Here is a 24,994-nt window from a genome sequence, read left to right as displayed (position 1 = left end):
ACAGACAGACAGACAGACAGACAGACAGACAGACAGACAGACAGACAGACAGACAGACAGACAGACAGACAGACAGACAGACAGACAGACAGACAGACAGACTTGTATAACTAACCTTGTGGGGACACACAATTCAGTCCCATTCAAAATCCTTTTTTTCCTAACCCCTACACCTAAACTTAACCCTTACCCTAACATTAATCCTAACCTTATCCCCAAAATCTAACCCTAAAACTAACCCTAATTCTAACCCTGACAGTAATTCTAACCTTAACAACAAACCCCCTACAAATAACATTTTACCCTGTGGGAACTAACAAATTGTCACATTTTTGTTTGTTTACTACTATAAGTGTAGTCACACACACACACACACACACACACACACACACACACACACACACACACACACACACACACACACACACACACACACACACACACACACACACACACACACACACACACACACACACACACACCCCCCCCAGCCCCTGGTGATGCTGATAGCGCTCTGTTGAGCAAAATGTCTAATAATTTGACAATCAGTCAAATAATAATATCTCCCAGAGAGAGGAAGTGACAGGTTTGTAGCTTTCTATTTTTATGTCTCTGTCACTCTCTCTCACACCCCCTCCATCTGGAAGAGATGAGGCTGTGTATTGTCAGGATGTTTGACTCAGGGAATTAAATGTTTACTTTTCACGTCAGGAACCACGGTTCGCTTTCCTGCCCCGCAGTTCTCTACAATATCAACATTTGATTATTGTATATACACAGTGCATGCACCTTCATGGCATCCATCAAATTGATATTCATAAATAGCCTATAACCAAAACACAGTGGAAATAGAATAATATGAAATATATGATCAGCAAAGGAGGATTACAGACAATAACTCGTTAAAGTAACATCAAAGGCTCCTTCACACTGTATTTAATTGGCAAATTTGCATTGTTGATACATGCAAGATTCTCGCCGCAGAGTAGATAATTTAATGACTAATGTGTTATTTATAGACAACTCAGCTCACTTCTCATCTCGGCATGATCACAGGATCATACAGGATCATCGCTATGCTTGAAGGCATGTAGGAGAAATACACAGCTCTGTCTTCACAACTCACTGGTAGATATAGCAGTAGTAGTCATTGGAAATACAGTACCAGTCAAAAGCTTGGACACACCTACTCATTCAAGGGTTTTTCTTTATTTGTACTATTTCTACATTGTAGAATAATAGTGAAGACTTCAAAACTATGAAATAACACATATGGAATAATGTAGTAACCAAAAAAAGTGTTAAACAAATCTAAATATATTTGAGATTTGAGATTCTTCAAATAGCCACCCTTTGCCTTGATGACAGCATTGCACACTCTTGGCATTCTCTCAACCAGCTTCATGAGGTAGTCACCTGGAATGCATTTCAATTAACAGGTGTGCCTTGTTAAAAATTAATTTGTGGAATTTCTTTACTTCTTAATGCATTTGAGCCAATCAGTTGTGTTGTGACAAGCTAGGGGTGGTATCCAGAAGAGGGCCCTATTTGGTAAAAGACCAAGACAATATTATGGCAAGAGCAGCTCAAATAAGCAAAGAGAAATGACACTCCATCATTACTTTAAGACATGAAGGTCAGTCAATACGGAACATTTCAAGAGCTTTGAAAGTTTCTTCAAGTGCAGTCGCAAAAACCATCAAGGACTATAATGAAACTGGCTCTCATGAGGACCGGCACAGGAAAGGAAGACCCAGAGTTCCCTCTGCTGCAGAGGATAAATCCATTAGAGTTAACTGCACCTCAGATTGCAGCCCAATCTGCTTCACAGAGTTCAAGTAACAGACACATCTCAACTTCAACTGTTCAGAGGGGATTGCGTGAATCAGGCCTTGGACACTGTGCTATCTAACCTCCAAACGAACTTCAATGTCATACAACACTCCTTCCGTGGCCTTCAACTGCTCTTAAGCGCTAGTAAAACCAAATGCATGCTTTTCAACCGTTCGCTGCCTGCACCTGCACGCCCGACTAACATCACCACCCTGGATGCTTCCGACCTAGAATATGTGGACATCTATAAGTACCTAGGTGTCTGGCTAGACTTTAAACTCTCCTTCCAGACTCATATCAAACATCTCCAATCTAAAATCAAATCTAGAGTCGGCTTTCTATACCGCAACAAAGCCTCCTTCACTCACCCCGCCAAACTTACCCTAGTAAAACTGACTATCCTACCAATCCTCGACTTCGGCGATGTCATCTACAAAATAGCTTCCAATACTCTACTCAGCAAACTGGATGCAGTTTATCACAGTGCCATCCGTTTTGTTACTAAAGCACCTTATACCACCCACCACTGCGACCTGTATGCTCTAGTCGGCTGGCCCTCGCTACATATTCGTCGCCAGACCCACTGGCTCCAGGTCATCTACAAGTCCATGCTAGGTAAAGCTCCGCCTTACCTCGGTTCACTGGTCACGATGGCAACACCCACCCGTAGCAGGCGCTCCAGCAGCTGTATCTCACTGATCATCCCTAAAGCCAACACCTCATTTGGTCGCCTTTCATTCCAGTTCTCTGCTGCCTGTAACTGGAACGAATTGCAAAAATCGCTGAAGTTGGAGACTTTTATCTTCCTCACCAACTTCAAACATCTGCTATCTGAGCAGCTAACCGATCGCTGCAGCTGTACATAGTCTATCGGTAAATAGCCCACCCAATTTTACCTACCTCATCCTCATACTGTTTATATTTATTTACTTTTCTGCTCTTTTGCACACCAATATCTCTACCTGTACATGACCATCTGATCATTTATCACTCCAGTGTTAATCTGCAAAATTGTAATTATTCGCCTACCTCCTCATGCCTTTTGCACACAATGTATATAGACTCTCTTTTTCTACTGTGTTATTGACTTGTTAATTGTTTACTCCATGTGTAACTCTGTGTTGTCTGTTCACACTGCTATGCTTTATCTTGGCCAGGGCGCAGTTGCAAATGAGAACTTGTTCTCAACTAGCCTACCTAGTTAAATAAAGGTGAAATAAAAAAAATAAAATAAATAAATAAATAAAATAATCGAATTGCTGCAAGGAAACCACTACTAAAGGACACCAATAATAAGAAGAGACTTGCTTGGGACAAGAAACACGAGCAATGGACATTAGACCGGTGGAAATCTGTCCTTTGGTCTTTCTGATTTTTAGTTCCAACCGCCGTGTCTTTGTGAGACGCAGAGTATGTGAATGGATGATCTCCGCATGTTTGGTTCCCACCGTGAAGCACGGAGGAGGAAGTGTGATGGTGTTCAAGTCACATTTAACCAGCATGGCCACCACAGCATTCTGCAGTGACATGCCATCCCATCTGGTTTGCGCTTAGTGGGACTGTCACTTATTATTCAACAGGGCAATGACCCAAAACACACCTCCAGGTGGTGTAAGGGCTCTTTGACCAAGAAGGAGAGTGATGGAGTGCTGCATCAGATAACCTGGCCTCCACAATCACCTGACCTCAACCCAATTGAGATGGTTTGGGATGAGTTGGACCACAGAGGGAAGGAAAAACAGCCAACAAGTGCACAACATATGCGAGAACTCCTTCAAGACTGTTGAAAAAGCATTCCAAGTTACCCATTTGAAGGAGAGTAGAATTCCACAGATATCATTGGGCACCAAACCCCACTGGGAAGCCTATTATTGAGTACCATCCACTGAAATTGTGCTTGGTCAGCTGACATCATCAGGAACAAGGGACTTAGTGGACAGTAAAAAAAGGTAAGGACCCTGTTCAAGACTCTGAAAGAATATATATATATATTTCCTTGCCTTTCATGGCACAGTGACATGTGACACACTGACACATATGTATCCCTCAACATGATGGAACCCTTAGCTGTCCTCCCATCAAATAATGTCTCAGTGATTACATTGAGGAACGGATAGTGTTCCACCTGTACATATTTTAGACAACCTGAAATGCGACTGTTATTAATTAATAAAGAGAGTAGGTTAGCTCATACATCATTTCTCGAGCGGATGACACGTGGTCGTAACACTGTGCCATGCGCGCTCCTAAACATAACTCCCTTCCCAGAACGCGCACTTCCAATGTGATTGGGAGAGACTGACTGAGCGTGTTTGTGAGTGTAGTCTGAATGCGAGCCGATCCGCGGCTAGAACAGCAAAATTAACGGGAACAGTTTTTCATGTTAACAACAGCAATATGTGCCTTACGACCGCACCTGCTTTGAGCTACTCTAAAAACTAGGATATAAGGTAAGAATGTGTTTATAAAAGTGTTCAGTTTTGAATGTTGAGGACTTATGTCAGATGTATTGAAATATGTACTAAGTCATTGCCTTTTACACTTTAATAACAATTCTCGATCTGCCCTACACTGACTTGCTCGATGTTTGTTTGGGTTCTGGGTAGACTATTCTCTATGGATTAATATGGTACAACAATGTACCATGTGGGGTAGCTCTAATATTCGATTTGATCCATTGATTTAATAATAATTGAAAATGCAAAGTAGTTATCAGAAGTACGATTTACAATCAAGCAAATAATATTGATGGGAAGATTGTGAGCACAACCAAGATGTAACCCTGTCACTGTGTTTCCGTTTATTGTAAAAGGCTGTGTTGATAAAATGCACAGTCACATATCAATATAAAATACCATGTTGTATCATTTCCCTGAAGTGTTCCGCTGCGTGATTGAAATACTTAAAGGTGTTGCCTATATGGAACGGTGCTTTAGGCTACTCAACACGGTGCGCACAGTGTGTAGAACCAATGTCTTTATTTGTCCACGGATAAAAGCCTCATTCAATTAATTTGAAGGCAAATGTCCATATGTCAATTGCATACAGCTTATTAGTTGACACAATATGTTTCTTTGTGATAAGGCATAAAGCTCAACATATAGCCTATCAATTGGAAATCCTAGAGACCTTTAGTTCCCTTGTGATTTCGCCTGGATCCATAACTGCAGGGGTGCTGCAGCACACCCTGATGAATTCAAATTAATAGTAAACAAATGAATACAAGCAGTTTTCCACGAAATTAGTTAACTAGGCCTTTATAACTCCTGTATGATTGGAGAAAAAAAACACTTGTCAAACCTCCTCCTCCCCCCCCCCTCAACCCAAAACACCATCCTGCAGCAATGTCTCCATCATCTATAGGTTCTTCAAAGACACATTACATGACAGGCTTTTCCAACTATAAATGTATACCGTTATACCCCAATACCGAATCACAGCATCATTGTTAAGCAAGTGCAAGGCTCAATTGGTCCCCCTTTAAAACGGATCCTCTATTCATTGTGCTTGCGTCATTGAGATGGGAAGTGGGGATTCACCCAGCTCAGTGCAGCTGTAGTGGTGCAGGCTGTAGTGGGGCAGGCTGTAGTGGGGCTTTCCTTAGTGTGGACATTTTCTGCCGTTCGGATTTCCCTGCATGCGCTATATCCCTCCACTCCCCACCCCCCAAACTAACGGAGGAGAACCCACTATGTATTGCTCCTTGGATGGCAGTTTGTGAACATTGACTACATGTAGGTTATATGGTTCATTCCTCCCTTTTTCATTACAGTCCGAGATCCCAAATGGGATTATTTTATCTTCAATGTATCCGAGTGCTCACCTCCCAATTGATCTATTATGGGATCTTTTCATACAGGGGATAGGCTATTATTTGCAGAATTGCACAGACTGCAGACTAGACTATCTGTTAGAGGAAACACAATTGAAATCTGTCTGTCTCGATCTCTCTCTCTCTCTCTCATAGGTTACAGAGTAATAACTCAAGTGTAGATGTTTGACAGTCTGCATATTCACCTCATCCCTTCCTCGAATGCCCCAGAACAAACATCAAGCGTGTTTCATTCAGTTTGGAAATACAGTCCTGATTGCTCTCTGAGGGGTGAACAGGCTGTTCAATCTGTCTAATGCCACCCAAAGAGCAATTTTCACAGTTTTTTAATTACACAAATTATGTGCTTGATTAGTTTACACTAAATTTGCGCTGGGCCTTTGGAGTAGTGGAGTGGAAAGGTTTAGTGTGAGGGTGGAGGGTAACATGGTGTTTATGTAGACCCCTGCAGGATGGGGTGTGGGTGGGGGAGATGGGACGCAATGTGTAGTGTGTGTATGCGTGTGTGTGTGTGTGCGTGCCTCCGTGCAGTGTGAGGCTGAGCAGTGAGACGTGAGCGGGGTGTTCTTGGAGAAGACCGGGAGCTGCTGCAGTGCTTTGACAATGGGTGGCGGTCTGAGGATGGCTGAGGGAGCTCCCTTCTCACTGCCACTCCCACTCTGCAGTTTGGGTGGGGGGTGAATGTGTGCATGTCCTGTATGTGCTCCTATGCTGTGTGTATGTTGACCTTACTGTATGTAGTACAGTGGGTGTGTGTGTGTGTGCATGTGTGTGCGTGTGTGTGCGTGTGTGTGTGTGTGTGTGTGTGTGTGTGTGTGTGCGCGTGTGTGTTCAGTGCACTGTACATCTGTGCTGTTCCTCCATGCCCAGCTGTGGGGCTGAGAAGCGTGTGGTCTGGTCTGTCTGTTGGGTGTGTCTCGGTGTGTGAGCCAGCTTCTTATTGGTGTGGAAACGACAGAACAGAAGTGTATATGGGGAGTGGTTCCCCCCTGCAGTAAGAACAAACAGAAATGAGCTTTTCCCGTTGTGAACAGAAGCCTCTCTCCCTCTCACCATTTCATTGTCACTTTTTCTACCTCCCTTCCTCAGGCTGCTGATGAACACAGTAACCTTATCCCTCCCTGGCATGGCTTTCATTAATATTTATGAGGATTATAATGTCATATTTCTGTTTCTTAAAGGATGGTGGGTATTTTTTACCCTGACACACACACACATAGGATTAGCCTGCCCTGCTCCCTGTGCGTCCCAAATGTTACCCTATTCCCTATATAGCGCACTACTCTTGACCAGGATTTACATAAAGGGAATAGGGTGCCGTTTGAAACGTAGTTGCCTGAGTCACTGAGCTGGTCTTCTCATTGGACTCCTTGGGTGAAAAGGACTCTGGGGCTTTACTGTACAAATCCAGAATCAGGGATCAGGGATTTCCTCTCTGGGTATGTTGCATTTTCACCCTCTCTTTCAGTGGATTTCTGGTGATCCTTTTAGGTTTGGTGTAGTCAGATGAAATGCCAGGTGGTTCGAAGCCATCTCTTGGTGACAGGTGTTTATCATAGTCTTTATGTCCACTGTATTGATGCTGTACCTATGGGATTGGAGGAACGAGGGATTGGTCTTGGTTTTGACTCCATCCTTCCTCCTAACAGATCCATGTAGAATATCTCACATGGGAAACACAAGTCCTGCTGTGATGGCTCGTCATACACATGGGAACACGGTAGCCAAGGAGTCGGGACACACGCCCAAGTGCCCAACTGCTCTCGCCCACACACACCCAATGGATGTTATCCAAGCACTATGGTACCAGCTGTCCCCTATCGGTCGGTTCTGCTGTCGTCGAGGCAGGGGCTCCGGTTTCTGCTGTGCGTATCATGCACACCCTCAGCAGTCACCTCTCATCTCTCTCTCTCTCTCCTCCCTCTCCCTCTCTCTCCCTCTCCCTCTCTCTCCCCTCCCTCTCTCTCTCTCCTCCCTCCCCTCTCTCTCCCTCCCTCTCTCTCTCTCTCTCTCTCCCTCCCTATCTCTCTCTCCCTCTCCCTCTCTCTCTCTCCCTCTCCTCTCTCTCTCCCCTCTCTCTCTCTCTCTCTCTCCCTCTCCCTCTCCCTCCCTCTCCTCTCTCTCTCTCTCTCCCTCTCTCTCTCCTCTCTCTCTCTCTCTCTCCTCCCCTCTCTCTCCTCCTCTCTCTCCCTCTCCTCCCTCCCTCTCTCTCCCTCCCTCCCTCCCTCCCTCTCTCTCTCTCTCCCTCCCTCCCTCTCTTTCTCTCTCTCCCTCTCCCTCTCTCTCTCTCTCCCTCCCTCTCTCTCTCTCTCTCTCCCTCCCTCTCTCTCTCTCTCTCTCCTCCCTCTCTCTCTCCATCTCCTTCTCTCTCTCCATCTCCCTCTCTCTCTCCCTCTCCCTCTCCTTCTCTCTCTCCCTCTCTCCCTCTCCCCTCTCCCTCTCTGTCTCTGTCTCTGTCTCTCTCTGTCTTAGGCTCAATCAGATCTTTATCAATCTGTCCTGTATAATAAGATTCAGAGCTGCTGAATCTCCACCACACTCGTTCCAATCCACACATTGACCCTTGAATTGGCAGAGGCAAAATGCAAACAGGCTGCTGTCTCAATGATGGACATGTGTGTTGGGTGGTAAAGAACACAGCTTAGCGTTCTAGATGCAGCTGAATTTCCTCTCCCATCAGCCGCTCAGAGATTTCCTGCAGGTGGCTTTTTGACTGTCTCTTAATTGATATTTTTCTGATATAAGAAGCTGATCTCATGCGTCGAGATTTCACGTCCCATTTTTCTTTAACTCTTTGCACTCTTGTGTGAAGTCTCGGTCTAATCCGAGGAGTCGTTACGTGACATGTTGATTTACATCTAACCAGATTTCATGTGCTTTCGTGCAGTGTGCTCATCCAGATCTCTGGATCTCTACAAATTGTGTTTGCATATGTCAGAGCTGTGTGCTTATCTGTCAGCATGCAGCCAGACCTTGGGATACCTTCTGTGTGGATGATAGAGAGTCAATCCCCTGCCTGCCTGCGTGCGTTGGCTGTGTTAGCGGGGTTTGTTTTTGAGAGCATAGGGCCGTCGGTGGACAGTCAGTTAGCTCAGCTCTAGGCAGGGTGGTGCAGCTCTCATTGTTACTGTTGGTCCGTTGGCACAAAGTCACAGGGCCTATTATTCAGTAGTTGTAACAGGGCTAACCTCAGCCTATGCACACACACACACACACACACACACACACACACACACACACACACACACACACACACACACACACACACACACACACACACACACACACACACACACACACACACACACACACACACACACACACACACACAGGGTGCTCTCTTTTTCTAAACGTGAGCGAGTGTTTTGTTTTCTCTCTCCACGTAGCCTGTAGCTTTGTGTCAGTCTAGGCTGTTATCTCTCTGCCTGGATGATTTTGCTGTTTAACACTTTGTTGCTCTGGCTGCCTCAGTCAGTTAGCATGGCAGTTAGCTCTGTCATCCAGTTAGCTACCTAATGAGAACCTATCAAGCGATGGAGAAAGGATGAATGAGTGCAGAGTTAGCTGAGGATAAGTGGATGGAGAACGAGGGAAGAGGTGAGGGAGGAGAGGAGAGGAGAGCAGGATTGGCCTTGACTCCAGCCCTTTTTCAAATCTATTGGAAGAAGCCATAATCCTCTCTGGTCCTCACATAGACCTCAGAGGCACAGACACCTCCGCCCCCACTCTCACTGCTCCTAGCATTATAGGTGGTCAGGATGTTCTGGGGTGACAGTCACTACTGTTTCCTCCTCCTCACATGCTCTATGGTCATAACAGACCAGTAAAATACAGTTGAAACCAGAAGTTTACATACACCTTCGCCAAATACATTTAAACTCAGTTATTCACAATTCCTGACATTTAATCATAGTAAAAATTCCCTGTCTTAGGTCAGTGAGGATCACCACTTTATTTAAAGAATGTGAAATGTCAGAATAATAGTAGAGAGAATGATTTATGTCAGCTTTTATTTCTTTCATTACATTCCCAGTGGGTCAGAAGTTTACATACACTCAATTAGTATTTGGTAACTTTAACTTCCTGACTGATGTCTTGAGATGTTGCTTCAATATATCCACATCATTTTCCTCCCTCATGATACCATCTATTTTGTGAAGTGCACCAGTCCCTCATGCAGCAAAGCACCTCCACAACATGATGCTGCCTGTTCTTCGGCTTGCAAGCCTCCCCCTTTTTCCTCCAAACATAACGATGGTCATTATGGCCAAACAGTTCCATTTTTGTTTCATCAGACCAGAGGACATTTTTCCAAAAAGTACGATCTTTGTCCCCATGTGCAGTTGCAAACCGTAGTTTGGCTTTGTTATGGCGCTTTTGGAGCCGTGGCTTCTTCCTTGCTGAGCGGCCTTTCAGGTTATGTTAAAATAGGACTCGTTTTACTGTGGATATAGATACTTTTGTACCTGTTTCCTCCAGCATCTTCACAAGGTCCTTTGCTGTTTTTCTGGGATTGATTTGCACTTTTTGCACCAAAGTACATTTATCTCTAGGAGACAGAATGTGTCTCCTTCCTGACTGGTATGACGGCTGTGTGGTCCCATGGCGTTTATACTTGCGTACTGTTGTTTGTACAGATGAACGTGGTACCTTCAGGCGATTTGGAAATTGCCCCCAAGGATGAACCAGACTTGTGGAGGTCTACAATTTTCTTTCTGAGGTCTTGGCTGATTTCTTTTGATTTTCCCATGATGTCAAGCAAGAGTCAATGAGTTTGAAGGTTGGCCTGGAAATACACCCACAGGTCCACTTCCAAATGGCTCAAATTATGTCAATCAGCCTATCAGAAGCTTCTAAAGCCATGACATCCTTTTCTGGAATTTTCCAAGCTGTTTAAAAGCACAGTCAACTTAGTGTATGTAAACTTCTGATCCACTGGAATTGTGATACAGTGAGTTATTGTAACGGCAGATTTCCTCTTCGTCCGAAGAGGAGTAAGGATCGGACCAAGATGCAGCGTGGTAAGTGTTCATGACGATTTATTAAAAACGAACTGAACACTGAAATACAAAACAATAAACGATGTGATGAAAACCGAAACAGTACCGTGTTGCGACAAACACTCACACGGAAACAAACACCCACAAACCAACAGTGAAACCCAGGCTACCTAAGTATGATTCTCAATCAGAGACAACTAACGACACCTGCCTCTGATTGAGAACCATACTAGGCTGAACACAAAAACCAACATAGAAAAACAAACAGACTGCCCACCCCAACTCACGCCCTGACCATACTAAATAAAGACAAAACAAAGGAAATAAAGGTCAGAACATGACAACTATAAGTGAAATAATCTGTCTGTAAACAATTGTTGGAAAAATGACTTGTGTCATGCACAAAGCAGATGTCCTAACGAACTTACCAGAACTATAGTTTGTTAACAAGAAATGTGTGGAGTGGTTGAAAAACAGGTTTTGTTGACTCCAAACTAAGTGTATGTAAACTTCCAACTTCAACTGTAGATACTGTGCCTTATCCAATGTTACACCTAACGCTAAGTTAGATCTAAACCAATGCACCCTATTCAGTACAGCTACAGTACCTGGCTAAGCGGTGTGTCTGTCAGCCCAGGATGAGTCCTGACAACCATGGTTCTCACTGAGGCATAATGCATGCAGTCTGCAGGAACTTTGAGGAGGAGAGATGGCGAGAGAGGGAGCGAGAGGGAGGGAGGGAGGGAGGGCATGTCCTGTCAGCCTGACTTCCTGAATGTTCATTCTCTTTGAGGGGTAACAGGAGCGTAGGCACGCAGGTGGAGGCGGTCGTGACTCTCCAGGGGGAGGGATCAGCAGCACTGTTTCTCTGTTGTTTTCACTTTGTCTGTTGCTCGAGCACAGCTCTCACCCTCCAGGTATATCGTATGAAATGCAAAGGTTGTTAGGAACAACAAGGGAAGTGAAGAAAACTGTGTGTGTGTGGGTGTAGGTGTGTGTGTTTGTGGGAGAGAGAGATAATGAAAACTGTGTTGTTGTCTGTATCAGTGTGTCGGTGCAATCTCCCAGACCCTCTATTTTCCTGTTTTTCTCATTCTCTCTTTCTCTCTTGTTCATCCAATCCTTGCTGTCAGGGCTGTCTCTGGGCTTTGTGTGAGAGTGGTGCAGCCTGACACAGAGTGACACACACACACACACACACACACACACACACACACACACACACACACACACACACACACACACACACACACACACACACACACACACACACAGGGTGGGTTGGGCAGCTGGGTGCCTCGGAGCGGTAGAGCAACAGGACAAGAGGACGTGGTGACAGGATCTGACAGGAGGAGAGCCGGACCGCGCCGGGCCACAGCAAATACCTCAAATACCCACACGCCTCTGTCACAGACCATGGCCTAACATTAAGAGTGACAACCTGGGGATATGGGGAGTGCCAGGGGTTTCCTGGTGCTACTGTAGTTTACAGAGAGGAACACGGGAGGGAACAGTATAATGGTATAACTAAGAGGTAATTTTCTACTTGGTTAGCTAGACTGTATTTGTATAAATGTAGGGTTTCCATGTTAAGTGCTGAGCTGTGAAAAAGTACAGTGCACCGAGGCCTTGGCCATGATCGTTAATGTTCACAATGAGTCCCCATTTAGACCTTACATATAACCTCCAATAAGTACAATCGCATGTTTGAAGGATCCTGTTGATAATGATAGTGCTTTGAATACCACACATGCATGCTGACTGAAAAAACGTGTTGGAACTCTAAGCCACTGTGTGTTGGTTGAGCTGCTTATCTTGTGTCTCTTATGATGCACTCTAATTGTCTCCCAGGGACAGTAAAGATTTACTGAACTGAACTTGGGTGAACCAAAGCAATTTACATACTGGCCTTAGCTGAAGTACTGCTCACTGTCTGGACCTCAATGAGGCTTTTCACGTCTTACTCCAGGTGCTACAGATTGAGCTTGTGTCCCAAAGGGCACCCTATTCCCTATATTGTGCACTACTTTTTCTCGGGTCACAAGTAGTGCATCATATCAATAGGGTTCCATTTGTTATACTGTTATACTCTTCTACCGTTGACTTCCATTGTTATTGCCTTTCTGTCTGTGTGGCTAAAGCCTAATGAGTCCGAGGTTTGGTGAAGTGTTACGAACGAGTCCCTATGAGATGTCTTCCTCCTCAGGTCTTGCTGGTATCTGGGTCCAAGGCTTTCTGATTATCATGTTGTTGTATCATACTGTATGGACTTTGTCAAGCATGTGAACCACTGCATGAATACATAAGTAAATGACTGAATGAGTGTGAGTAAATTAATGAGGAATGATTCATTTATTCATTCATCTGCAGATATACTGATTTATTTGAATTCAACTAAAATTCCTTTATTTGTATGTGCTGTCGAATATATAGTGTACTCACGCCTGCTGAATAGGAAGGGTCAACTCTTTTTTTACTGCTACTGCAGTGGGATTAATTGCTCTATTCTGGCCCCCGCCAGATGATTTCGGACAGCAGGTTTTATTACACCGAATAAATGAAAGGAGATCGAAATCAATTAAATGGAAAGATTTAATTAACGTCTCTTTGTGTGGCATCAGCATGAGATAGACTGAGAAAAAAATAGAGAGAAAGAGGAAAAGTGTGTGTGTGTGTGTGTGTGTGTGTGTGTGTGTGTGTGTGTGTGTGTGTGTGTGTGTGTGTGTGTGTGTGTGTGTGTGTGTGTGTGTGTGTGTGTGTGTGTGTGTGTGTGTGTGTGTGTGTGTGTGCGTGCGTGCTGCGTGTGTGTGCGTGCGTGCGCATGTGCGTGCATGAGTAAAATCACTGGGGAAGCCAATACATTTTTTTTGAATTGCCATATTACAACCTATGAGTTGTGATAATTGCGTTGTTTGCTCTATATCCTAAGCCTGACACAATAAGAAGACACAATGGCAGAATAAATTAAAGCACACATTTGTTTGATTACAAAACCGGAAAACAACATCTGTCCGATGAAGTCCACAAAGCATATTGCAAGTAACAGTTACATGACCTACAGCATAGTCAAGCAAGTTAATGTTTCCTACATTTTCGGACTACTACACAACTATTGATTTAGAACCACAGAGAGTTAAAACAGGCGCTGCCTCCACTATTCCAGCACCATTTCAACATCACCTATGCTTAGGCTAATACAGTGACAACTAAAAGATACCAAAAATGATTTAGTCCAATCAACGTAAGCTAAATATGATGTGTCCGCCACCGATTTATGTTTGTGTGTCTTTGTGTGTGTGTGTGCGGAGAAGTAGAAAAACATGTTGACTCACCCAATGCCATCCTCCTCTTTCATGTTCTCTAAACGGTCTATGTCATACAGTACACACGCTAAAATACTTGCTGCTAGCCTAACTTCCTTTCATGGGCAACGATACGCCAGGCTAGCTAGTTAACATTAATATACTAGATCTAGCAACATTTTGAACTTTCATTCCATCAAGCGAGGGCAATATGGTTGGATCAGAATCACCGTTATAATCATTGGCAAGTACAGAGAATTAAGTAACACCACAAGTCCAAATTCCTATTTCCATCAATGGGATAATTTAGGAAAGGGCTAATTTCAACTAGCTAGCCAACCACCAGAGGACAACAACACAATGAGATGAAACAATACCCCCCAAATTCTGTCAATAATGAAGTTTGGCTTAACCCTAACCCAAACTGGCTTTTTGGTGCCCCACGAACATTCACAGCTGAGCTCACTCAATTTAGCTCAATTCTGATTGGCTAATATTATTATATTTTTTAGCAAAGGAGGCCAAATGCTCGCTGGCTTCCCTTGCATTCAATGCTATGGGCAGTAACAATGTCATACTCTTTCTGACCAGATAGCATCAGATAGATACGGTACACATACTGAGACTGGGGCGCTGTTTCGTTTGCTCGGATGCTTTCTCCGGTGAAATACAGTACATTCAGCCTGTTACGAATTGAAGGAAATGTATGAAACACAGAGAGACGAAAGATAAATTATTGTGTATGTTTTTCTTCTCCTTTTCTTAGTAAATGTGGAAGCCTGGCTTCCCTTGGCATCCATGAATACATGCCACCGTCCAGTACCCCTTGCTAGCAGCACCAGGAAGAGAACATTACTCATTCTCCATCCTCTATGTTTCCTCGATTCGACCACTAAGTACACTGAAACTGTCAAAGATTACCTGACATGGGGTGCCTATTCATCCATTCGTTCTCTCCTTCCGTTTTTGTGCTGACTTTGGCTAAGGCTGCTGGCTAGCTAGCCTAGCTAGGCAAATCCCTGCATTATCTGTACTGAACCATCTGCAGGACAGGACCCCTCATGGCTCGGCCACGCGACACCCAGCAAGCTGAGGCCCTGTGAATGAATCCTCCAGCTGACGTAATTAATATGGGTAATTGGTCAAAATCAGGATTTTTTTATAAAAGGACCTGTACGAGCAGCCGTAAACAACGATAATCTCAACAGCCCAGAGAGGCTATTGCATTTGACTGGATGAGCTGCCTCTCAGGGAAAGATCCGTGCTCAGCTGAGCTCACAGATATCAGATACTGCAGCTTTTAAGACGTAATAAACAACCTGCCTAATTAGCCCGTTACCCATTATTGAGCTGCTGCCGAGCAGACACTCTATTCCTGGAATTAGGAAGTTAAACAGAACAGAATAAGAGAAACCCTCTGTTTGTTCACGATATAGGTTGAAGATAAGATACTGTTCATATTGCATCATCTTACTGTAGTCCATATCCTTCCTCACCCCGTTTCTCGCCGAAAGGTGGGGCTTGCATCGGTGTGTTCACAGGTGTTCAGGTAGAGCTGTTATTCACTCCTCTATGATGAAAACACACGCACACAATCTTCCTCCCTGTCCTTCCCCCCCTCTCATGCTCTTTCTCTCCCTCTCCTTCTCCCCCTCTCCCTCTCCCCCTCCCCCGTGTCTATTAAATGCTAATCTTATGTGTCCAACCTATTACAGCTGTCTGACAAGTCTTTCATTTTAGGGCTTTCATCTAGACGTGCACTGTCAGAGACTCCAAAATAGTAATGGTGCCAGGAAGGGATAAAAGAGAACCTCCCAACCCACGCTATAAAACGTTGTTACGCAAACAGCAGATTAAACTGCCTCTGTAATGTGTGAATTAGGAAGGACTGCCTGTGCAGTCTGACGATCACTTCATTATTGATCATGCATAGAGATAGCCTGTGCTCCAATTGGTATCCTATTCCCTATACAGTGCACTAAACCATATGGGCCCTAGTCAAAAGAATGGAACTATTATAGATAATAGGGTGCCATTTGGAATGCAACCAGGATCTCCCAGCAGGATGCTAGCTAGCTCCCCTCAGCGCTGAGGACCCCTGATCCAATCTTTCACTTAATTGGTTGTTAATACCAATATGTCTTCCTATATTCCGATCATGGCCTCATACAGTCCACATTGTACCTCATCGTCCTTCAAATCATCATCATCTATAACACTCATGGCCTCTCACAATGACACGTGCAGTATAGAATCACATTCAAGCTTTGTTAATGAGACACGATACTGCTTGCATCATGGACTGGCATTACATAATGTAGTGTAGAAATAATTAAGGGCAGATAACAGGGTAATTAATTAACAGCATTTACCATACATCTCTTCTATTCCCCCATCTTCCTCCACCTTACTTACCCCTTTCCCTCACACACACACACACATGCACACGCATACACCCCACTATTGTGTTTGGGGTACAAACGTCATAGAAAACACAGAGTGGCACCAGAGCTGTTCTCTCTCTCTGACTGAAATAATTAGCAGAAATAAATTAGGTGGATCTCTGCCTCAGTTAGGTTGCCAATGAGTGTTATTTTTCTCCCAGCTTCCACTGAAAATGTAACACAGCAGTCATTTCTCCTAGTGTTGATCTTTCTCACAGAGATGGACACATTCTCTTTCACATTATCCAAAGTCCTATTGTATTTCACTGGGATGGCAGGGATGGATTATTATAGCTCATGTCAGTCAAGCACCGAAGACATACTGGCAGGAGGAATCATCCCAAACTAGCTGCCATTCTGCCTACAGAGAAATAAATGATGCACTGTTAATTGCAGCAATTTGCATTGTGTGCCAGCCTCTGTCTGAACCAATTTACCCCTATACTACCCCCTGGGCAACCAACTACCCCCTGGACATCCAACTACCCCCTGGGCAACCAACTACCCCCTGGACATCCAACTACCCCCTGGACAACCATCTACCCCCTTGATAACCAACTACCCCCTTGATAACCAACTACCCCCTTGATAACCAACTACCCCCTTGATAACCAACTACCCCCTGAGAACCAACTACCCCCTTGACAACCAACTACCCCCTTGATCACCAACTACCCCCTTGATCACCAACTACCCCCTGGGCAACCAACTACCCCCTGGGCAACCAACTACCCCCTTGACAACCAACTACCCCCTTGATAACCAATTACCCCCTTGATAACCAACTACCCTCTGGGCAACCAACTACCCCCTTGACAACCAACTACCCCCTGGGCAACCAACTACCCCCTTGATAACCAACTACCCCCTGGGCAACCAACTACCCCCTTGATAACCAACTACCCCCTGACCAACTCATAACCAACTACCCCCTGACCAACCAACTACCCCTTGACAACCAACTACCCCCTGACCAACCTCAAATAAATGTACTCTCCACCTCCATGATGTTTGAGAGTGTTATGACAGTTATTATTCCCATGATGCTCCCCTGGATTCAGTGGGCCTGATAAGTCTCGGTGTGACATGAACAATGGCTGGTAGAGTCATAACAATCAGTGTTCACTACTGAGTGTCTCACCACACCGTTAGTACTCACTGTCTGTTGAGTCAATTGGGAGTGAATGGGAGTGGGCCAGCCAACCATTCACACAGCTCATTTGTATTTAAATGCAGTTGCCGGCCGAACATGGCTGTACCTGGGGAATAGAAAAGAGAGAGGAAAGAGGAGAGATCAATAAAAGTGGAGCACAGAGAAGAAGAGGATGAACACTCGCTTTATCTCTCACATTGTTGTTCTGTGAGTGTCACTGTGTTTGATGATACAGTGTTCTTTTAGTGTTATTGTGTTGGCCCGCCTCTGTTCGCTGGATGCAGCCTGATTTGATTTGTCTGCCTCCAGTGTGGCTGTTTGTAGAGACGTGCCCAACACCATAAGAGGAGAGGAGAAGAGCTGTAAACAAAGACTCACATTCTCATTCTCCTTACTCACTCAGATGTTCTTTCTGTGCTGTCGAAATATAGACACTCAACAGGGCAAACTGAGCTCCCATAATTGCTGCTGGCTCTAATTTCACACATACACACACTATAGAGACGTAGTACTGAGATAGACACACATGTATTCAGCCATGTATTCTCTCTCTCTCTCTCTCTCTCTCTCTCATACATATATATATATATATGCAGTGGGGAGAACAAGTATTTGATACACTGACGATTTTGCAGGACATTTTTATCATAGGTACACTTCAACTGTGAGAGACGGAATCTAAGACAAAAATCCAGAAAATCACATTATATGATTTTTAAGTAAATCATTTGCATTTTATTGCATGACATAAGTATTTGATACATCAGAAAGCAGAACTTAATATTTGGTATAGAAACCTTTGTTTGCAATTACAGAGATCATACGTTTCCTGTAGTTCTTGACCAGGTTTGCACACACTGCAGCAGGGCCCACTCCTTCATACAGACCTTCTCCAGATCCTTCAGGTTTCGGGGCTGTCGCTGGGCAATACGGACTTTCAGCTCCCTCCAAAGATTTTCTATTGGGTTCAGGTCTGGAGACTGGCGAGGCCACTCCAGGGCCTTGAGATGCTTCTTACGGAGCCACTCCTTAGTTGCCCTGGCTGTGTGTTTCAGGTCATTATTTATTTATTTATTTTACCTTTATTTAACTAGGCAAGTCAGTTAAGAACAAATTCTTATTTTCAATGACGGCCTAGGAACAGTGAGTTAATTAACTGCCTGTTCAGGGGCAAAACGACAGATTTGTATCTTGTCAGTCCAACGCTCTCACCACTACGCTACCCTGCCGCCCCCGCCCCTCGTGTGTCATGCTGGAAGACCCAGCCACGACCCATCTTCAATGCTCTTACTGAGGGAAGGAGGTTGTTGGCCAAGATCTTGCGATACATGGCCCCATCCATCCTCCCCTCAATACGATGCAGTCGTCCTGTCCCCTTTGCAGAAAAGCCACACAGGGTCCTGTGTGGCTCAGTCGGTAGAGCATGGCGCTTGCAACGCCAAGCGTCGTGGGTTCGATTCCCGCTGGGGCCACCCATATGTAAAAGTAGTGGCCCCAGCCGACTTGTAAGTCGCTTTGGACAAAAGCGTCTGCTAAATGGGATATATATATATATAGAAAAGCATCCCCAAAGAATGATGTTTCCAACTCCATTTCACGGTTGGGATGGTGTTCTTGGGGTTGTATTCATCCTTCTTCTTCCTCCAAACACGGCGAGTGGAGTTTAGACCAATAAGCTCTATTTTTGTCTCATCAAACCACATGACCATCTCCCATTCCTCCTCTGGATCATCCAGATGGTCATTGGCAAACTTCAGATGGGCCTGGACATGCGCTGGCTTGAGCAGGGGGACCTTGCATGCGCTGCAGGATTTTAATCCATGACGGCGTAGTGTGTTACTAATGGTTTTCTTTGAGACTGTGGTCCCAGCTCTGTTCAGGTCATTGACCAGGTCCTGCCGTGTAGTTCTGGGCTGATCCCTCACCTTCCTCATGATCATATGCCCCACGAGGTGAGATCTTGCATGGAGCCCCAGACCGAGGGTGATTGACCGTCATCTTGAACTTCTTTCATTTTCAAATAATTGCACCAACAGTTGTTGCCTTCTCACCAAGCTGCTTGCCTATTGTCCTGTAGTCCATCCCAGCCTTGTGCAGGTCTACTTACACAGCTGTCTGGTCTTGGCCATTGTGGAGAGGTTGGAGTCTGTTTGATTGAGTGTGTGGACATGTGCCTTTTATACAGGTAACGAGTTCAAACAGGTGCAGTTAATACAGGTAATGAGTGGAGAACAGGAGGGCTTCTTAAAGAAAAACGAACAAGTCTGTGAGAGCCGGAATTCTTACTGGTTGGTAGGTGATCAAATACTTATTGCATGCAATAAAATGCAAATTAATTACTTAAAAATCATACAATGTGATTTTCTGGATTTTTTTGTTTTAAATTCCGTCTCTCACAGTTGAAGTGTACCTATGATAAAAATTACAGACCTCTACATGCTTTGTAAGTAGGAAAACCTGCGAAATCGGCAGTGTATCAAATACTTGTTCTCCCCACTCAAAAAAATAAAAGGAACACTTAAACAACACAATGTAACTCCAAATCAATCACACCTCTGTGAAATCAAACTGTCCACTTAGGAAGCAACACTGATTGACAATAAATTGCACATGCTGTTGTGCAAATGGAATAGACAACAGGTGGAAATTATAGGCATTTAGCAAGACACCCCCAATAAAAGAGTGGTTCTGCAGGAGGGGACCACAGACCACTTCTCAATTTCTATGCTTCCTGGCTGATGTTTTGGTCACTTTTGAATGCTGGCAGTGCTTTCACTCTAGTGGTAGCATGAGACGGAGTCTACAACCCACAGAAGTGGCTCAGGTAGTGCAGCTCATCCAGGATTGCACATCAATGCGAGATGTGGCAAGAAGTATGCTGTGTCTGTCAGCGTAGTGTCCAGAGCATGGAGGCGCTACCAGGAGACAGGCCAGTACATCAGGAGACGTGGAGGAGGCCGTAGGAGGGCAACAACCCAGCAGCAGGACCGCTACCTCTGCCTTTGTGCAAGGAGGAGCAGGAGGAACACTGCCAGAGCCCTGCAAAATGACCTCTAGCAGGCCACGAATGTGCATGTGTCTGCTCAAACGGTCAGAAACAGACTCCATGGGACATCATTTCTCGCTCCATCCACCAACGCCACGTTGCACCACATACTGTCCAGGAGTTGGAGGATGCTTTAGTCCAGGTCTGGTAGGAGATCCCTCAGGAGACCATCCGCCACCTCATCAGGAGCATGCCCAGGCGTTGTAGGGAGGTCATACAGGCACGTGGAGGCCACACACACTACTGAGCCTCATTTTGACTTGTTTTAAGGACATTACATCAAAGTTGGATCAGCCTGTAGTGTGGTTTTCCACTTTAATTTTGAGTGTGACTCCAAATCCAGGCCTCCATGGGTTGATAAATTAGATTTCAATTGATATTTTTTGTGTGATTTTGTTGTCAGCACATTCAACTATGTAGAGAAAATAATATTTAATAAGAATATTTCATTCATTCAGATCTAGGATGTGTTATTTTAGTGTTCCCTTTATTTTTCTGAGCAGTGTGTATATATATATATATATATGGGGACGAGTGTGACAGCTGCATCCTGCCTATGGATTAGCTTTCATGGCATTTTTGATCTGTATTCCTCTCTCTTTCTTTATTAATGAAATGTGGCAAGAGAAAAAGACGGAGAGAAGTAGAAGAGAAGAGCGGGATTAAAAAAGGGACTCAGGAGGGAAGCATGGAGAGTCCATTACAAAACCTCCTCCACTCCTTCTCTCATCTCCATCTTCCTCTGTCAACCAGAGCTCAGTAATCAATAGAAGGCGATCCCGTCAAAGAGCATGTTTTAACCAGATTGACACATGCACAGCCGTGGAAAGTAGGGGTGCAGAGTGGGGAGAAATGCCCCCTCCCCCAATCAGCACCCCCCCACCCCAAAACATTTTCCTGCGGCCATGGAAACAGGAAGCTGTGCTACTTGTTCACTGTTACTTGCTCAACCTTGTGGCCTTTCGAGATGGTGGTGTCTGGTGCTGGGGAGTCAGGTTGAGTGGGTGTTGTATGTAGACAGAGGGGAAATACAACAAGGGAGAGAACCCACAGTCAATGCTGCTGTTGTATTATATACTACTGCATGTCCAAGACATTATCCACTTTAAAAACAGTAAATACGGTCATACTTAACATAGCACATTCAAATATATGCTGTAACAGTTCTATCCTGATGTGTACATATCATTTTATTACTTGATTTATTACTCCTATGCGGCTTAGTTGCTAGAGAATGGCACTGTCGGAGTTGTGGGTTTGATTCCTGCTGTGGCCACCTATACAGAAATGTGTGCTAGTCTCTTTGGATAAAAGCGCTGCTAAATGGCATACAGTGCCTTCAGAAAGTATTCATAACCCTTGAGTTGTTCCACAGTTTGTTGTGTTACAGCCTGAATTGAAAGTGGATTAAAAAAAAAATATCTCACCAATCTACACACATTACCCCATAATGACAAAGTGAAAACATGTTTTTAGAAATTTTTGCAAATGTATTAAAAATGAAATGCAGAAATATCTCATTTACATAAGTATATTCACACCCCTGACTTTGTAGAAGCACCTTTGGCAGTGATTACAGCTTTGAGTCTTTTCTGAATAAGACTCTTAAGAGCTTTCCACACCTGGATTGTGCAATATAAGCACATTATTATTTTTAAAATTCTTCAAGCTTTATCTAATTGGTTGTTTATCATTGCTAGACAACCATTTCAGGACTTGCCATAGATTTCCAAGTAGATTTAAATCAAAACTGTAACTCTGCCACTCAGGAACATTCACTGTTGTCTTGGTAAGCAAGATTTGGCCTTGTGTTTTCAGTTATTGTCCTGCTGAAAGGTGAATTCATCTCAATGTCTGCTGGAAAGCAGACTGAACCAGGTTTTCCTATAGGATTTTGCATGTGCTTAGCTCCATTCCGTTTATTTTTATCCTGAAAAACTCCCCAGTCCTTAACGATTACCAGCATACCCATAACATGATGCATCCACCATTATGCTTGAAAATATGGACAGTGGTATTGGATTGGATTTGCCCCAAACATAACACTTTGAGTTTAGGACAAATGTGAATTGCTTTGCCACATTTTTTACATTTATGTATTCTTATTTTTTGGCAAATGTCTTTGCAGTAATACTTTAGTGCATTGTTGCAAACAAGATGCATGTTATATACTATTTTTATTCTGTAAAGGCTGCCTTCTCTTTACTGTCATTTAGGTTAGTATTGTGGAGTACTACAATGTTGTTGATCCATCCTCAGTTTTCTCAAATCACAGCCACTAAACAAACTCTGTAACTGTTTTAAAGTCACAATTGGCCTCATGGTGAAATCCCTGAGCGATTTCCTTCTTCTCCGGCAACTGAGTTAGGAAGGATTCCTGTATCTTTGTAGTGACAGGGTGTATTGATACACCATCCAAAGTGTAATGAATAACTTCGCCATGCTCAAAAGAATATTCAATGTCTTTTTTGGGGTATTTTTACCCATCTAGGTGCCCTTTGCGAAACATTGGAAAACCTCCCTGGTTTTTGTGGCGGCAGGGTAGCCTAGTGGTTAGAGCGTTGGACTAGTAACCGGAAGGTTGTGAGTTCAAACCCCCGAGCTGACAAGGTACAAATCTGTCATTCTGCCCCTGAACAGGCAGTTAACCCACTGTTCCCAGGCTGTCATTGAAAATAAGAATGTGTTCTTAACTGACTTGCCTGGTTAAATAAAGGTAAAAATTAAAATTTGTGGTTGAAGGTAGTCATTCAAAAATCATGTTAAACACTATTATTGCACACTGAGTCCATGTAACTTATTATGTGACTTATTTAGGCTTGCCATATCAAATGGGTTGAATACTTATTTCAGCTTTTCATTTGTAATTAATTTGTAAACATTTCTAGGGTGTGAATACTTTCTGAAGGCACTGTATATTATTATATGAGACTCAGTGAGAGTCTGCTGGCTGGTGTTGAGGGCAAGTTGCTCTTGTCTGTACTGTCCCAGTCTGCAGTGAAATGATCGAGAATGTGTCATTGAGTCTCATTATCCCAGAAATGACCATTTCTATTCCCCACATCCATCTATTCCCCACATCCATTGCAGGTACATATTGAGTGAAGCGTTGTTCATGTGGACCAAAGGCTATTCAAGTTTTAGCCTCACAGAGGATGGTGATCGGTGGGATACAGGCAGCTGTATACTGCACCCTAGTTGCCGCTTGATTATAATCCCCCTTAAGGATGCCCTCAACTATTAGCTAGTTGGTTTTGGCAAACAGGTCTTGGGTAAACAGATCTCTTAAACCCAGCTTAGCTCATCTCCAGTGGCTGGAGGTTTAAGCATGGCATTCTATGCTCCAATACTCATTGATGGGGATATAGGAGTGAATGGTTCATGACTGAGCACAACACCAGTTATGGGGCTCTATTGTTTCATTAGTTGGATCGCTCGCACACACACACACACACACACACACCACACACATGCACACACTTCTCATTGTCTTTTCTTCACACGGCCAGGAAGTGTTATCGATACTGGGTGCTTTCCATGGGCTGCCGCCACCCTGATTCAGCCATCAGCTGGACACACACACACACACACACACACACACACACACACACACACACACACACACACACACACACACACACACACACACACACACACACACACACACACACACACACACACACACACTTATTTGTGTCACTTAGGGCCCTCCTCCTCAGGTACGACCTTCCTCCTCTATTTGATTATAGGTCTGGCCATGAAACCTGCTCTCACCGCCCACTCAGCTTCTCTCTCTCTCACCATTATGAGGCCCAGACCCTGCATACATATATCTAGTTATATTTGGAGCCATATGTGGTGTTTGTTTTGGTAATAGCCTCATTTGATGCAGCGCTGTCTGGCGAGGGTGAGGAGGCCCTCCAGGCACCAGTCGCTAGGTCCTAAGTGGGAAGGCGAAGCGTGCTACTGATTGGCTGACAGGTGGCAGCGAGCGGGGATGAGGCGAGATAGGCCTCTGTAATGAGGATTTAATCTGTTGATGATTCTGTCATCTCCCTGGGTAACTGTATCGGGCAGACAAAATAGGTTTTTAGACATTTTTGCAAATGTACATTACCCGTCAAAAGTTTGGACACACCTACTCATTCAAGGGTTTTTCTTTATTTTTACTATTTTCTACATTGTAGAATAACTATGAAATAACACATATGGAATCATGTAGTAACCAAAAAAGTGTTAAACAAACAAACATATTTTCTATTTGAGATGCTTCAAAGTAGCCACCCTTTGCCTGGATGACAGCTTTGCACACCCTTGGCATTCTCTCAACCAGCTTCACCTGGAATGCTTTTCCAACAGTCTTGAAGGATTTCCCACATATGCT

At 44.2% G+C, this 24,994-nt stretch overlaps 1 protein-coding gene across 1 annotated transcript in view; it reads left to right on the top strand.

The window, feature by feature from the left end:
• The first annotated feature begins 4,126 nt into the window (after positions 1 to 4,126).
• Positions 4,127 to 24,994, top strand: part of slc8a2b (solute carrier family 8 member 2b) — a 95,132-nt gene continuing 74,264 nt past the window's right edge. The window contains exon 1 of the mRNA XM_064974512.1: positions 4,127 to 4,283. The gene's annotated coding sequence lies outside the window, so the exon portion shown is untranslated. The remainder of the gene's footprint in view (positions 4,284 to 24,994) is intronic.

Source organism: Oncorhynchus masou, chromosome 9 (genome assembly GCF_036934945.1).
Source record: "Oncorhynchus masou masou isolate Uvic2021 chromosome 9, UVic_Omas_1.1, whole genome shotgun sequence".
NCBI classification, from domain to species: domain Eukaryota; kingdom Metazoa; phylum Chordata; class Actinopteri; order Salmoniformes; family Salmonidae; genus Oncorhynchus; species Oncorhynchus masou.
Note: the sequence above shows the minus strand (reverse complement) of the source record. Positions and strands in the feature narration are given on the sequence as shown.